Below are 12,121 nucleotides of genomic sequence, written 5' to 3'. Positions count from 1 at the left end.
AGGAGAAAGAGGAGGAGGAGGAAAGGCAGGGAGAGGAGGAGGAGGAGAAAGAGGAGGAGGAGAAAGAGGAGGAAGAGAAAGAGGAGGAGGAGGAGAACTATCTTAAGAGGAGGGAGACCACTGGGAAAAGGAATGAAGGGGTACTTGGGAATGAAAATGAGCAAAGTATAAGATATATATATATATATATGAAAGGGTGATTATTGATTTATGACAAAAGGGAAATTTCAGGTCATGGTATGTGGAATATATTACATAATATTTGAAAATCATTACAAACAAAAAAACAATAAAAATAAAAGCAAACAACGTGCAGTAGATAAAAGTGAAGAACGTCAATGGAAAACGGGTACTATGTGGCTCTCATTTTCATGAAGTTGCAGTTGAGCTTCAGCCTAACACAGAGCAGGGCCAGCACTCTTAGCTGTGCCAACCTGCATCACAGAGTTCTGGGGAGCATTGATCTGAAAACCATGAGCATTGAATTCCTCCTGTGAGTATGGTTTAGTTCGTGCAACTTATAAAATTATACCTATCATTGTACTGTATTGTTATGGTAAATAAATAAAGATATATATAATAAATCCATGCTATTGCCGGCACCAGTGGGCAACAGGGCATCTGTGGGGTATTTTCATCTTAATCAGCAAATCATTTTGACCTGTTTCGCTAAGTTTCCAACTTTCATCCCACGCTGTCACCGTCTACTCTCTGGCCCCAGCAGCAGCCTCCCCCTTGCAACTCTCTGCTGTGAACTCTGTTCACAGTCCCAGCATCAGTCCGCTGTGATTATAGTCACAACTCCCCGTAACCTGTTAAAATCAAAACTCAATAAGCTGGTAATTTATCAATCAGATTTATATCAGTAAAGTCTCACCCCACAAAATGTCCACACAAACTCTGAACCAATTAAATTGATAAAAACTGCCCACCTCGCTAAGACAAATTGTCCTATAAAAATCCATCCCTTATGAAATATTCATAACTACCTGTGGCTCTTTAAGGCCACACAGATCTGGGTCATCCTTCTCCATTTTGGTGGTTCTTCTTTCTTTCTCTCCTGCCTTACAAAAACTCTGTCCCCACCTTTCTTTTTCACTGCCCAATCACAGGCCTTGCCTGATCTTATGCCTGTCTTCACCTGCATCAAGCCATCAAACCACACTGTATGAACACCGGCTTTCACCAAGACTGGTTTCCATTAAAATATATTCTCAATTCAAATGACAGATTTCTCAAAGGTTTCACTTTGATTTTTAAATTCTTTTTGTGATGTGAGCGAAAGTCACAAGTTCGACCCTCCAGGATGCAGTTGAGTAGATAAAATTAAGAATATAAAAATATTTATCATGAGCCAAGTTATGGAATTGGCCTAGGTATCTACCAAAAAAAATAGTGAATTTCAAAATCAGTAAATATACTCATTGGATCTTTATTCTGTTATAAAGAATAAAATTATATTCTTATAGGGAAGTGTATGCACTTGGCGCTCATCGCAGAAAGCAAAGTGAGTTAGAGGCAGAAAGACAAATACTGATTGTTTTCTCTCATACATGGAATCTGACTTCTCAAAATAAAGCATGAGAGTCCACAGAGGACTGTTTGAAAATAAGAAGGAGACAGCAAGAGGGCATGGGGACAGGAGGACGGCAATGGGAATGTTCAAAGATCCAGACTTGTGACAAGGTCATAATGAAATGCATTTATTTTTTATAGGAATAAATATGTGCTAATGAAATAATTAAGGTTAATTTTTTATGAAAGGAGCGCTATAAAATGAAAAAGGGGAAAGAGTAAGAACCAGCAGGGGAGCCAGCAGACCAATAGAATCAGGGCTGTGTCTGCCATTAAGACAGAGAGCTGGAGTGACGACGATAAGTGTATTGTATGAGGCCATTATGAAGGCAGGGGTGGGGAGGACACTGGCTTCCAAACTGAAGCAGATCCTGCTGACCTGTCACCCACATAGCAGCTGTTCCAGAGGTCACCCAGAATTGCAGTGGGCTTGGTGCGCATGAGGAACACATCTTAGTGTTTTCAAAACCAAATATGCAAAACCCTTTTGTCAAATTTGGAAAAAATTTTGGCTTTATTTCTTCAAATCCTTTGCTGCTGCCCCTCCCTCTCTGGCTTTTCCAGAGTGGCAGGAAGTTCCTAGATTGGTGTCTGGAGAGTGGATCCTCCCCTCAGTCTCAATGGGTGCTCCGCAGTCTGGAGAAGCTCCACGAGCTCCCCAGAGTTCCTTCTTCACTGTGCTCCTCTGCTGTCACTGTCACTGCACATTCATTTTGTAACAAGATGAACAGAGCGCTGCCCAGACACAGGAGACCTCTCACAGTCCTGAGAGCTTGAAGCTTAAACTCACTTGGAGCATCCTGCCCTCTTGAAGGTTCTGGAGAAAGTCCTTTCTCTGTTAACATCCAGTGGTTGCTGACAGACTGTGGCATCCCCTGCCTATGGAGGAATCACCCCATTCTCTGCCCCACTGTCTCTGCTTCCTATAGAGTTCTTCACATTATTCATGTTCATAATGTCCTCTCCTTACCGAGGTATCAGCCATTGGATTAGGTCTCATCCTAATTTCGCATGGCTTTAACTTTATTACCTCTTTAAAAAACTCTATTTCCAAACACAATCACCTCTGTTGGCACCAGAAGTAAGAACTCGGTCATGTATTTCAAGGGAACACAATTCAACACCCAACCAGCTGTAGTGTTTCTGTTTGCTTGTCAGTAAAATTTCCCCTAACAGACAATTAGTTACCAGAGGGAAGTAAGTACTCGTATACCCTCATGTCGGGCACATCTGGATCACATGTAGCTGCCCCTTGTGACCAGAGAACAACTGACCTGAATTAAAGCAATGCTTGAATTGCTGAGATCAATTTGCAGCAGGACAGTAGGTATACATTTTCACTTTGAGCCATGGAGTTGGTCTTCGGATGGTGTGTATTTATGTATGCATTTTGTTGAGCAGTAGCGGAAAAATCTAGTTCATAATAATTCATAATGTCTTAAAATGGCTCATGCATCCAAGACCTCATGTTGTTCATTTTCCATACAGATGACTCAACAACGTGACCTAGAGAAACATAGACTTCTTTCAGCTATGATCAAATACCCGGAACTGACAGAGCCATGAATAAGCGGAAGACTGGACAATATTAGAAACTGGAGGGTTTAAGCATTGGAGAAACAGTAAGGACTGTTTGAAACAGGAGCTGGAGTTTGGAAATGGCAATGGAAGTAGGCCCTGGAGGTCAGAGGATGAAGGAAATATGAACTTCAGGGAGCTAGCACCCCCAAGCCCAACAGATTGCATGGGAGTCTTATATTCGTCCATTTTCCACGGCTATTACAGAATATCAGAAATAGTCATTTATAATGAATACAGTTGATTTAGCTCCCAGTTCTAGAGTCTAAGAAGTCCAAAAACAAGGTGCCAGCCACTGCCCCAGCATCAGGTGGGCACCACAGTGTGACAGAGGGCTTCCTCGAAGAGACAGAGCAAGCATGAGGCAGCTTAGATCTTTCATCCTATGATAACGTGGTGAATCTTATCACGGGAGACCTCACACTAATGATCTTACCCAATCTTCATTACCTGCAAAACCCCAACTCCAAATGTAGTGTGTAGGAGATCAGCTGCCCATGTGAGATTCTGAAGGGACATTTGAGCCGTGGCTGCTCTGTCAAGTTTTTGACCGTATGCTGAATGTGTGCAGAGCTACATATGGGCTCTATGAACAAAGAAATCACCAATCCTCATACAGGGCTGGGAGATGTTTGCTTTTGTCTTTGTTTTGTAAAGCTAACTAGTATAGAAGGACCATATTAAAACACTGCAACACTCAGCAGAGATCACCAAAGCCCCCAGGTTAATGACAATGGTAAAGTAGCACGGATCAGGGGCAGCTAGAGACCTCCCTTCCTAAAGCTTGGAAAGAAGCATCAGACAGGTCATGCTAGTCCACAAAAACCTTGCCTGTTAGTCATAACCAAATCCAGAAGGTTTAGGAAAAATTCAGTTACATTTTAGGACTTAGGGTGTAAGGGATGGATAATACCTCAAAGACGGGAGGTAAACCTCAGGGCTAGAGCACTTACTGAGCATGCATGAAAAAAGGAAACAAAGGTTGGAAGGAAGGAAGGAAGGAAGGAGGAAGGAGGAAGGAGAAAGGGAGGGAGGGAGGGAGGAGGGAGGGAGGGAGGAAGGGAGGGAGGGAGGGAGGAGGGAGGGAGGGAGAAAGGGAGGGAGGGAGGGAGGAGGGAGGGAGGGGGAGCACCCCCACCACTATCTCATTAAACAGGACCATCTAGCTCACAGGAAAGATGACTACAATTAACACCACAGCCAGAAACCAAATGAACTCTGTCCTAGGCTACCATCTTCTCTATAGGCCCATTCACGCACCCCTCCCCTCAATCATTTACTCTTTCCATTAAAAATAATTACACCTACACTTCCAATTTTTCTCTAGAAAGGATCGATCTAGAAGCTTCTAAACATGGTTGAATCATTGTATAGTCATTTCCTGCCCTGTCCTGTTGTATAGAGGAACTCTTCCTTTTTTTTCTATTTGTCTATTGTCCCTGTATTGCCGCAGATCCAACTACCAAACTTTCAGAGGCCAAGACAGAAATTCCATTAACCTCTGCACGACCAACACCATAATGTTGATAGCAGCCATTACCCAATGGATAGCTGCTAGATGTGCTAGAAAGTGCATAATGTAGGTGAAGAGAAGAGCCTGTCAATCTAAAACGGGGCTCAAATGACAGTGGTAATGAAGTTAGCAGAAAGGGACTGTAAAAACTGCTGTTAAAACATCTCAAGGAAAAATTTCAAGGATGCATTAGACCAATGAGGGAAGAAGGAAAACTGCAGATGAATTCTTCTGGCTAAAATAATACATCTGACATAAAAAAGTCAGGTGGAATTAATAGCCGCTTTGATTTTGTTGAAGAAAAGATCAGTGAATGTAAGGCACAGGAAATAGAGAAAGGTGGCTGACAGAGAGTGGATGGTCATGGTTGACCACTTAGATATTCCATGGGGCACCTACACATGCAACTGGAGTTCCCAGGGGACAGGGAGAATGGGACCATATTTGAAGAGAAAACAGCTTCAAATATGCTAAATCTCATGAAGACTACAGGTCTGTAGAATTAGACATTTTAACAAATCAATAAGTATTGGAAATAAGGAACAAAATTTCCAAGATGCACTGTTGTTAAACCAAAAGCCAAAGGAAAAAAATTGTAAAGGAACCAGAAGGAGAAAAGCAATTGGTTCATCAGAGCAAACATGAACCACGTGGGACAGATGTAGGGAAACTAGCCTGTAGGTCGGAAGACAGCTCTCAGGAGGGAGCTCTCTGCTTCCACTGTGTAGTTGTGGGGATTAAGCCTGGGTCATCAGGATCAATAGTAAACGCTCTTAGCATCTTATCTGCTTCACTGGTCCCTACTCACGTAACAGACAGGTTTAATAGGCTCGTGATTTTGGAGGTTTGGAATCTGAGCAGTACAGAACAGGCCCTGTGAAAGCCCTGTGGCACAGGCAGTCATAACACAAGCAAGACAGCAACCATACCTAAACCAAGAAGTCCAGAGAAAAGTGGGGGCAGTTTGCTCCTTTGACAACTGTGTTGGGCATGATGAAGGGCATGTATAGCAGTTTGAATGAAAAGCACCTACGTGTTTGAGTATGGTCCTCAGTTGCTAGAACTGTTTGGGAAGGATTAGAGGTGGATCTTTGTTGGAGGTGGGTCACCGGGATTTCAAGAAACTCACAATACTCCCTGTGTGTTCCCTGCATCTTACTTATGGTTAATTCTCACCTGTTCCTGCCCCCACACCTTCGCTCTGCTATCATGGACTCTAAGACTCCGAAAACCTAAGTGCAATTAAATGCTTTCTTCTCTAAGCATTTGCTGTGGTCACGGTGTCTTATCACAGCATAGAAAAGTAACCAATACAACTTGCCAGGGAAAATGTCTTAATCCTTTCCTGGGTCAGGAATTCAGTGATCTCAGGACTTCCAGCTAAGCCCTAGCTGGAAGGGTCTCATAGCATGACCACTGTCAGAACCAACCTCACAACACGTGGACTGACCAGAGGAGACCAAGAGCCAAACCACCGTGATGGAGAGACATTATGTTTAACTAGAAAACAGCACTCTTTTGACGAGACAAATGTCTTCACCTTAATTTTTCATCCCATATTGTTTGATTTTTTTTTTAAGGAGGAAAATCAGGGGGAAAATATACTATCTAATTGTGAACTTTCAAATTCAGAAAATATCACGAAGAGCGTTGTCACAGCAGAGTTCCAAGATTAATCTTAATTAGCATACCAATTTTTATGTAAATCATGCCTCTGCTGTGCTAGGAAAAAAATGAATTCTGGGATAATTTAATTCTTAAATAAAACCAGTTGAATAATCTTTTTTGGCTCTGTTAATTGCCACTCAGTTTTGAATTATTTATACGTTTTTAGTACTATGGCTTGATCAAAGGGTTGGAGCACCTAACACTTTGGGAACTGCAAAGCTTCAGGAACAGTAGGATGACTACTGTGTTCTTTGGCAGAATGAAACTCACATTGTGGCACTGTCTTCTGTTTTTATGATCGGTAATATGGGCTCTCGCCCCCTCTATGCCTTTTACACTCTTGGTAGGAAATTATAGCACGAGGTTCACAGAAAGCAAGACAAACACACCAACAAATAAATAAGCGTGCTGATAGAACATAAATAAGTAAATAAATAAATAATAAATAATAAATAAGCATCCATGGTATGCACATACATGTGTGTGTGTGCATGGCTGTGGAGTATGTGTTTATGTATGTGTATGAGTGTGTGTGTATTATGTATGTGTTTGTGTGAACACAGACACACACATGAACATGAGGCAGGTAAGATGGCATGTCCCTAAGGATCCATGTCCCGTGGATCTCCGTTTGTAAGATCCTCCCACTCCCTGATGTTATGGGCTTTTTTCATTAACTGGTTCTGGTCTGTGTCTGTTGCTACAATAAACCTGTAACCATAATTACCGTGCCTTTATAAGTTCACTATTTGTCCCCCAGCAAATGAACAACTCTAAAAGAGTTTGTGGAGTGCCTTACATTTGTAGCTTATCTAAAGTGACAGTAGCCCTAGAGGCCCTCCCCTTCAAAACCAACAACCAAACCAACAAAACTTTGCCTTTAGTGTCAGAGGTATTAAACAGAGGTGGCATTTTGGATATCTGTGTCTCTAATCTCAAGATTTCCTAAGCCTGGGTTGGTGCCTGAATCCCCGTTTTTCATTACATCTTTGTTTAGGGGTCTCTTCCAGTTCTTCTGGGATGACTGGCTGGTTTTTCCCACGTTGACATTTATTTATTCATTCTTCAGCAAAACTTTCATTTACTGGGTATCTATTTCATACCCACTCATATACTATTGAGCTAGAAGGATATGATTCCTTTTCTCAGCTGTCAAAAAGATAGTATGTCATGGGGTACTGTCTAGGGGATTTCTGAGTTTATTCCCTGGCATAAACAAAAAGTCATAAAGCTTAGGAAGATATTAGAGAAAGGCAGAGGAGAGGAAAAGTGACCGTATATATTATTCCTTCAGGCTCACAGAGTTTGTAAGTGTGGAGTGATGTCCACAGAGCCTGGCTTGGGTGTCTTATGGGCTGGGTCCTCCCCTCTCTCCTACTAGTCCTATTTAGAACCCATCTGTGCCTTCTAGCTATTCCCCTCTTAGACTCCTGGGAACAAGAAGGAGCTTCCCTTTCCTTTCTCCATCTACCTCTATCACCCAAATCCTGCTTCAAGTCACCATACACAAATACATGATTGAATGAAAGGCTGTGCTCCAAGACTTGCCAGTTCAGTGTCCTCCTGGCCTGTCTGTGTAGCAACACTTCCTCTCCCTCTGAAACAGGAGACAGGGCAAACGGAGATGGTGACCTTCCTAGATTATTTACTCTGCTTGGACGGAGAGCAGTTATAGTCTCTACTGAAGTGATGAGGATAAATTATCTGAGGACCCTTGCCCTTGCTTGCAGACTTCTAAGGCCTGTCAGCTTCAAATATTTCACACAACGCACCATCTGGGAAGACCTTGTTCCCACGACTCCTACCAACCAGAGGAGATATTTGAATAATGACACCCATGCTGGTTCCTGCTAGATCTGGGAATAAGAGATGTTTCCCTAGATGAGCCATCTAGGCAGATGGGTTAATGCACACTAAGACTTGTGGCATGAGAGGAGCTTAACGGGGCTACAATGACTAGGATGAAGAATGTGAGCTAATGGAGGAGCCGTGTAGATTTGGCCACCGGTGCACAGCCTGGTGCAGGCTGCTGGGGGTGTTGGAACTGAATTTAGAGAGACAGAAATCCTTTAAAGGGTTTCAAGCTGTGACAGATTGTGTTTTTCATAGTTACTTAGTGTGTTAGGAGCTTTCCCATCACTGTTACAGCAAGGCTGACATAAACAACTTACAAAGAGGAAGACGCTATTTTGGGTCACAGTTATAGAAGCTTTCGTCCATAAACCTTGACCCGGATGATTCAACACCTATGGTATGACAGAACACTGGGGCAAGAGCAGCCTTGTACAACCATTGTCTATGTCTTGGTTGATCGGTGGGCAGAAGGAGAAGGAGCAGTGGGAAGAAGATACACTGAATGGCCGGACTCCAGGAATCTATTCCTCTAGCTAGATCTCCCTCCGCTAAGGTTTTCCTCAGCCTTCCCAAACAATATCACCACCTGGAGACCAACATTCCACTGACTTGGACTTGTGAGGGGCATTTCCTATTTGAACTGTAACAGTTAAAGTACATGAGGAGGCCCTACATCCAGTCCAGGGATGTACAGAAATCTCATTTTGACACAGTATTAGCAGAGTGGAGAGGAGCAGAGAGAAGTAGATGGGTCTTGAGATACAGGATGTGGAACCGACACACTTGGCGAATGTCAGAAACCAGAGACGCCAATGTGAGAGACACAAGGACAACTAAGGTGTCACGAATAGGTAACCGGAGACCAGAAGACGTTATTCACCGAGATAAAGGTCACTGGAAGAGGGCAGGGTTGTCAAGGAAGTATACCAGCTCAAATTGTAAGCGATGCTTGCATACTTTGGGAGCCATATGGGTTAGTGCTTGGCACCCAGCTACCTGTACCTGTGAGCGTGACTCGATGTGCAGCTCTGAGAGTGGCTGTTGTGTAGAAGACTTGGGATGTGCAGGAATGGGCTCAGCCAGGGGAAAGGGCACACAAAGTCGAGCTCTGGAAATCCAGTGCCTTTCTATTTGCCTGAGTGGCGCTCTCACCATGGCTCAGTAAATGCAGTGTCATGTGCTTTCAGTAGGCAACATTTTAGTTTTGGGTAAAGGAAATACAGTTCTCTCTTGTCTTCAAATCTCCTTGGCATATAAATATCATGATTATATCGACTCGTTTTATTCCTGGGTGCTCTGGTGTCTTTATTCAACTCAGAATTCTCTAGAGGTCTTTAGTCAAGCAACAACCCCACCCCGAGAGCTTTGTGTAGAATTAATACCCTGAGCTCACGCAAACCCCTTGATAGTAAGGCTCTTTCTTCATCACATCCAGACACGGCAGGGGTTAAGTCATAGTCTATGAAGGAATAGAAAACTCGGCCTCATTTTTTTTTTCACCGATATTGTAGGACTTTTCCAGACTTGGGTGTGGCAATGTGGTCACGAAGCTATGGATAGACTTGGCTTCAGCCATTCTATCTTTAACCACTAAAGGAGCAGATGTGGCAGAGCCGCCCTCATTAAGCCTTTCACCCCTCAGGTGCTTGAAAATGGCTGGGTTGCTTTTAGCTCCAAGGAAAGTCACTCCAGTAGGAAGGATGAGCCGAAAAGAGATGGGGAGCCACACCCTTCGCAGCGGGAAGGAGGGTTTCTATTGTGTTGAAGCGCGCCGGTTCTGGAGAGACCACTCTCAGAGGAGGCCGGTTCTCAAGGCACACCCCCACAGCAGGCTCCCGGAGGAAACAGCAGAGCCTGTCTAATTTGCTCTCTAGCGCGGCAGTGTTTGCCTCCCTGCTTTCCTGCTTACTCATCCCAACGCCCACCCTCCGCTCAAGGAAAACACCGCGTGTATCACGCTCTAAAAAGATACTGCATCCATAGACCTCAGGCACAGTCAGTCTTGCAAACTTACACAAACACTCGGACGCTTTCTCTCCTTCTTGCCCTCCCACTTAGAAAAAAGTTCATTGGGAATAAATCGTACAGCCAGTCCTTATTACAAAAGGAAACTCATCTGATCAAACCATTTACAGTCTTCACAGCACCCCATGAAAGCCGACATAACTGAGAACTTTGTCATCCACAGGTTAATGACTGTTAGGAAAGAAAGCAGACTAAGAAGGAAGCTATTCGAGCCCACATTACCGCGTACTTAAAATCGAATGACAGCCAGGAAAATATAGACACCGGATGTTTGTTCTCTCTCTCTCTCTCTCTCTCTCTCTCTCTCTCTCTCTCTCTCTCTCTCTCTCTCCACACACACACACACACACACACACACACACACACACACACACATACACACGCACTCATACACGCAAGAGGCAGACACACTTTCATGCACATACACAGAGAGAGAGTGATAGGTTTGTGTGGGTGAGGGGTATCTCATGCATATAAAATTTTTAAGTAGTCAATGATGTCATCCCTCTACCTTCCCTTTCTGGCATGGTACCATGAGGACTTTTTATATTTGTGAGGCTCCACTACTCAAGTTCGTGGCCAGGGACAAAACTATACCATAGAAAAGGACTGGCTTTCCACATTCTAGGAACATCTTTCCGGGTACATAAGTGGGTCTGGCTCGGAAGCAGGGGCAAAACTATAAACAGGAAGCGAACACCTCAGTGTATATGGTTTTATCAGAAACTCTAAAGAAGTGGTGGAGACACTCTGTTTCTTTTAATAAGCTATGTTCTTTTTTAAAAAAGCTCTTTTAAAATATTTTATTTTATGTGTATGCACATTTGCATGCATATGTTTAAATATAACGCATGCATTCAAGAGCCCACAGAGACCGTAAGAGGGAGTTGGATCCCCTAGAACCAGAGTTACAAACTGTTGTGATCCCACATGTGGGCACTGGGAACTGAACCTGGGTCTTCCACAAAAGCAACAAATGTTCCTAATGACTAAGCTCTCTCTCCCCAACCCCATAATTGTTCTCTGGGAAAAGTCGTCAAAAATGCATCTGAGATCTGTGCACCTCTCAGAGTGCTCCTATACCGCGATACAGATGCGCTTTTAAAAATCTATTTATCTACTTTGTCTTCAAAGACCTAAGAAGCAGGTGGGCCAGCCTTTGGGAAAGCTACCTAGAGCTTTCCTAATTCGGCATCCAGATGGAGCTTCTGAGTACTTGAGATGTGGCTAGAAATTAAGGTCTGCTAAAAGCATAATCTACACATTGGATTTTCAAGAAACAGAGTAGCTGGGATACTTTTAGCTTCAAGGAAGATCACCCCAGGGGAAAGAGCAAATTAGAAGTCACGTGGGTGTTTCTCACTGCCAACCCTTGAAGAGCACAGCCCCAGAGGCTAGAAGCTGGGTGCGGGCGTGTGTTGGTGCTACTTTACTAGGTCTATCTTCCACCCTTCCAACCCTTACCCTAATTCCTTCCAACCCCCCAACACTAGGTAGGAGAGAAAGAAAGTTAGAGGGGAAAGGGGGCATCTTCAGGCTGTCTTGGGATTCAAGTTCTTTGGGGGGCAATTTCAATCTTCGTCATCATAAATATTCAGTTTCTTCCTGTACTCTTTGCTCGTGACTATTTGACAAACTGCAAAAACAAAAACCAGGAAAAGCAGGGGAGCAGCAGCCACCACAGGCTCTCCCATTTATACCCTCTCCAGAATTCCAGATGTACGTCATCTGCAGCTGGCAAAAATCACCCCCCTCCTAGAGCACGAGACGATCATAGTCAGCTCCTGTGGACAATCTGAAGCAGCCACATGTCCCATAACTAGGGTTAAAGCAAAAACACATTCACAAAATTCTCCCTACAGCTGGATATGAGGTCAGTTTGACATTCCCCACCCACTTTCAATGCCC

This window comes from Rattus norvegicus, chromosome 17 (genome assembly GCF_021556685.1).
Source record: "Rattus norvegicus strain SHRSP/BbbUtx chromosome 17, alternate assembly SHRSP_T2T, whole genome shotgun sequence".
In the NCBI taxonomy this organism is placed as follows: domain Eukaryota; kingdom Metazoa; phylum Chordata; class Mammalia; order Rodentia; family Muridae; genus Rattus; species Rattus norvegicus.
The sequence above is the reverse complement of the archived record's forward strand: the minus strand, read 5'-3'. Positions refer to the sequence as shown.